We start from the raw sequence: 5,860 nt of genomic DNA on the forward strand, positions 1-5,860 counted from the left end.
TACCGCAAGGTGAAAAAGCACAACGGGCTTTGGAGCTGATGGCTGATTTGCGCCAATTTGGCTACTTTCTGAACCTGTCGGGAGACAAATATTCAGGTTGGCTTCTTTCTGATTTTCTGAGGCCATATATTGCAGCACTTTATTCTCATTTTTCTTCCTATTAAAAAATGAACATCAAGAAAGTATGAAAAAAAACTATTATTTGAAAGCATTTCTATTGTGCTCGCCTAGGCGTGCGCGTGTTGTTGGCCGCCAGTGGGCTAATAAGCACCGAGGCAACCAACAAGCATCCTTTCGTTCGAAAAGACGGAGAGACGCGCCGAAGTAACGAAACGGGTGTATTTGTAGCACAAGGCTCAACGGCAGGATTCCATTATGGGGAATCGCAGCGCGTCTAATAGTTGTTCTCACTGAAATGACGCTGGACTAATTGTTTTCGATCAAATAGTGGTATGTTAAGCCGACAAAAGTTATTGTAGCTTTGTACAAATCCCGACTTAAGCCTTCACAATAATGAACGAAAAAGCAGCTTCAACGTTTTATCTTCTTTTTTAATGTTCGGTTATTACTCTAGCAAGAACTATATCTACTGTAGTCAAAGTGGTGTGGGCGCACTAAAAGTGTAATACTTTATTATTTATTATCAAGTAACCTGTGACTTGGAGATCAAGCAAAAGGGACGTAGTACGCTCGTTATAATCAGTTCCTTGCTTATACAGAATGAGATCATTTGATTTGTGTGCTTGACTACACGACTTGTGTGAAGGTCAATTTGTGTGCCTATTTTGACTACTTTTAGCTGAAGTATTGGCTTCTTTTCAAATCGACCCAAAGGCTACCCTGAGTGCAACTGCCATATTCTTCCGAGACGTCCAAAAGGAGGGAGCATCGTTAGGTCTGACATCAACCAACATCTCTTTCTGTTTGTGTGGGCTGCGCTTGCAATTATACATAGCAAGCCCATCCCACATGCATTAACGAAAGCGGGAGAACTAGTCTCCTCTAATTGGTGTCTATAGCAGTAACGTCATTCTGCTCGCTTGCTTGTTGCCGCCATCGATGCTTAGGTTTTTGTCTTGCCGTTTATTTTGGTCGAACTTCAATACACCTCAAAAAGTGCTGGAACTCGTCTTCTCGAGATCTCATGCAGCAGTTCGTTCTTAGATTAAAGCACGCAAAATTTTGTGATTAACCATGCCCTCAGAGCTCCACAAATTCAAATTTTATTTTCAGCTTTTTTATTTGTTTTTATATACGTTGCCTTCAGTTATCTTAGGAAGCCTGACGGTACAAGAGCAATATCTGTACCTAATGTGTACTTATTTTGCATAAGTACACAGTAAAAGCAGCGAATTTGCACACCATGCGACTTCATTATGATTACGACTATGGCTCCAGGCCCGTCTGTTTAATAAGCCTGAAACGTGCTGTTCCCTTCTGCCTTATTATGTTCCACCGCTAGAGAAGAAAAGTGTGGGAAAAAACGGGAAAATATAGAAAACTTTTTTTGTTTATTTTCCGCCCAGTTGGTAGAATTGGCCAGAAATTTTGTGAATTAAAACATACTGAAATAAAGCTCGGTGAATGTCTTCTAATGAAAACCAGCTAAACCAGATGCATAAAATTATTGTGGTCTAGAAATATTGACAAGCGCTCTAAATTATTCTTTTCGAAACCTTTCGGAAACACTGGTAATATAGATATCGGCCTGTATTTGCTCATTTCAGTTTTATCTCCCTTTTTGAATATCACTGTCCGTTTGGAAATTCGCATGTCACGTGGAAATATTTCTGATGGCAAACTTTGGTTAAATATGAAGAGTTTCTCCACAGCCACCATTGATCTCCATAAAAAAACACATTGACGTTTGAATTTGAAAACACAATGTAAGATAGGAATCTATACATACACAATCACTCCAATGTTATTCACTGCGTCTTACTAGCAGGTTTTTAGAGCATTGAATATTTAACTGCATGCGACAACAGTTGATGAAGAGTAGCTTAATAACCAGTTATTCGCTCATGCCAGTTACCATGTTGAGTAACTCGGGAAATTTCTTCAAATCATAATTACTGAATTAGACAGGGAAAGCAGGACCGTGCGTGCAAAATTTATTATGCACAAAGGTCATGTTGAGCAGCCCCGGAAGAAAACAGTGGTTTCCGATAACCAAGGAGACGCTATAACAAGTAAAGGAATACGTCGATATGGTGAACGTAATGATCACAGATACCACCCATGTGTATGAAATAATTGAATGAATCTGAAAGCTGTGGTGCAAATTTACAGATATTTTGATATATTAAATAGTACTTTACCACTATCTTTAAAAGAAAATTTTACAACAGATGCATTTCACCAGTACTTATACAGGAAGACACCAGAAAGTTTACGAGAGGGCGAAGAGCGTTGGAGCCAAATTGAAGACGACGCAGTGAGCCATGTATACATATATGACAGGTGTGACCTTATGACGGGCAAGAAGATAGAATAGTGGGTGAGAGAACAGATCAGTGTTAAAGATATCTTAGTCGAAAATAAGAATGCAGCGAGAAGTCAGTATAACTGATGGCGATTATAATGAAAGGCATGAATACTAACAAAAGGCAAGTGCGCAAATGGGAGGTAAATGGGAGTAAAAGGTAAAAGGTAAAATGGACAGATGAGACTCATAAGTTCCCGACGTTAACGTGGGCGCAGCATACAGAGGACCGGGTTGATAGCAGAAAGACGGGAGTGGCATGTACCCTACAATTAGCCAAGTCATTTTGTTCATGATCGTCATGATGAACACCAACCACTTGCATAGCGTGAATGTGGAAGTTTGATTGCATAAGTGGTACAGAATTGCAAATCTTTTTTTAATATTATGGTACCATAATTGCGAAAAAAGTGTGTCAAGAGGCAAATCAAGTTCTAGCGTCCGCATTTTTGCTAAGTGTAACGTGTGCTTAGGTTTCATTATTTCATTCATTAATTTCTCTCACATGCACTGCAACGCCTAGGCATTCCAGAGGGGAGGGGTGTACATGTGTGCAACAATGGGAAGAATACTAAAGTTTCAGCAGGCACATTAAATAGTGTCGAAGGGTTGACTGAGGGATATCTTAAAATTGTTGCTCGTGATCTGGTCTACGTGAAGAGGTCAAAATTACTAGAAAAGCCAAAACTTGAAAGGCACAGTCGACTGACAAATAAGAAATATTCACCAACTTTATTCTGACTTTAAATAACTATCGCCACCATTCTCCTTCCCAAAGTTGAACATGATAACATGGTATTCATGCCAACATGATAAACACGACATGCGTGTCATGTAAGAACATGACAACATGCCACGCTCTCGATGGACTCGCGGGCATTTCGCTAGCTTCACATGCACCAAATTTGGTAATATGTAATGTGAATGGACGATTAAGGTATATGACTGGTGCGAACATGATAATCATGACATGCACGTCATGTAAGAGCACAACTACATGCTATGTTCATGATGCACACGTGGTCGTTTAACTAGCTTCACATTCACCAAATTTGGTATTATGTAACGTGAATGGACGACGAAGGTATATGACTGGTGACAACATGATAATCACGACATGCGTGTCATGCAAGAATATAACTACATGCCACGCTCATGACGCACTCGCGCTTCGCATATACCATGGCATTATATGTGACGTGAATGGATGACGAAGGTATAAGGCTGGTGCGAACATAATCATTACATGCGTGTCATGTAAAACAAGTTTACATGCTACGCTCATAGCGCTCTCGCGGCCATTTCGCTAGTTTCATTAAGGTACTACGTGCGCACTGGCAAGAAGCATGCCGCGGCGGCGTCTCGCCTGTCGGTGCCTCCGCTCGGCATTCAGTGGCACGCTGTCCACATTAGCGAGCCACGAGAAAAGCCAGACAAGAAAGGACAGATTTGCGGCCCACTACAATTCACACAAGTGCGCCATATCTGAATAAAAAAAATTCTGATTTTGGGGAAAAGCAGGCTGCCACTGCTCGAAAACTGTTGGAAGCTTTTCACGTAAAATCGCGAGGTTTATTATGCATTGGTGGAACAACTTTGTTCTTTTCACAGGTAGAGAGCTCGTTCTTGGATCGCAGCTAGGTGTTTTTGATTTAGATGTTATCCGATCGATGTGAGCCTTCATTTTTGCTCATTTTTGTACATATGTATTGCATAGAACTAAGCGTTATCTGTTCGATGTGTGCATTGCTTTTTGGGAATGCCATTGCATATGTAGAAAAAAAGTACGTAACAAACTTGATAAGAAAGATGCTTGGGCTGGTTAGTGATTGAGAATGAACATATTTGCACAGCGCCATACTACGAGTTACAGCGTAACTACGGAAGAAGAGACAAGGACAAAAAAGGGCGCTGCCTTCAACTGAAATTTTATTAGCAAAAATGCTAGAAATATGTACTCGCGATAGAAACCAGCACATCACAGCACAATTATGCAGCCTATTGCGTCACATCCAAACAATCATTATCTCATAATGTGAGTGCAATACCACACTTAAGTGCAAACTCACAATCTATTGCATCAAAGCCAGATACTCGATTTCTTTTTGAGTGAGTGTAACCAAAAGCATGCTGATACATAAATCACTTAGCAGTTGATTGGCTTCTATAATCTCTCATGCTAGCTGCTTACGATGTTTTTCGACAACGGTGCACTTTTCGAATTCCCGTCTGCAACCACAATCTCTACAATGAATACCCGGATGGCCTTACACGGTAATGGTGCTCTTAAACGCTCATTCGGGCACCCGCCCGTTGGCCCAACATTCATCTTACCGTATGACAACGGGATCAAGTAGACGACAGCAATCACACATGCTAGAAAAGCATCCTATCTTTGATTGCGCAGCAGGCTCTTCGTGCGGACTGCACATTGACAACTTTGTAGAGCACTGAAAGCTTTTCTGGAGCAGAAAAAACAACTCTCACATCAACCTTATCACCTACCCTTTTCAAATTGTGAGAAATCTAATGTAGATCAGGAATCACAGCCACGCGCTTTGAGCTACTATCCACCCAGTTTACTGGTGCTTCACGTCCCTGTTTAACGGTCCTAAGCAACTTTTCTGCCACCGAAACTAGCACATTGTCGGGGAAACCAGCGCTTGATAGACGGGAAGCCGGCTCAATCAGGCTGCTGTTTAACGAGTGGCTGCAAGGCTTGTGGAGAGCGTTTACGAAACGATGATTACCAATTCTTCTTTTTACGAGTTTCGCATGAGCCGACAGGTATACAAGTTGTTTGCTTCCTCTAGGCTCGTATTTCCAGCATAGCTGTGTTCACTTGAAATGGTCAATCTCAAATCTAAAATCTAACGAAGCATCCTACGGCCGCTCATGCGTCAGAATTAGAAGTGCTATACACTTATCGAAAAGACATAATGTGTTTGAAACGGCAGCTCCGAAGCCCCTATCATCGCAGTAAAAAAGTACAAGAAAATTGGCAAAACGAAAAAACTTCACGACAGCCGTTTTGTCGAGCTGGCTATCCAAGAGTCGGTCATGGTGAGCGAAAAAAATGTCACCTAAAACAGGCGCTATCCATGTGCCGATGCACAGTCCTCTTTTTTTTTTTTTTTTTTGAGAACATTGCCTTCATCCGAGCTCAAGAAAGCCGCTGACTGTTATTGCCGCTGCATTCTGGAACGCAACTGAGCCAAAGTTGTCCATGCAGTCCTCAACGTACTGTAGCAGCGTGCCATGTGGTAAAGAGTAGTAAAGATCCTTGATGTCAACGGAGCAGGCGCTTAGGCCATTGTTACATGAAATAAATACAATATAGTCGTTATCTTTCACCAGAAAAGGATCGTCAACGGA

Source organism: Rhipicephalus microplus, chromosome X (assembly GCF_043290135.1).
Source record: "Rhipicephalus microplus isolate Deutch F79 chromosome X, USDA_Rmic, whole genome shotgun sequence".
NCBI lineage: Eukaryota > Metazoa > Arthropoda > Arachnida > Ixodida > Ixodidae > Rhipicephalus > Rhipicephalus microplus.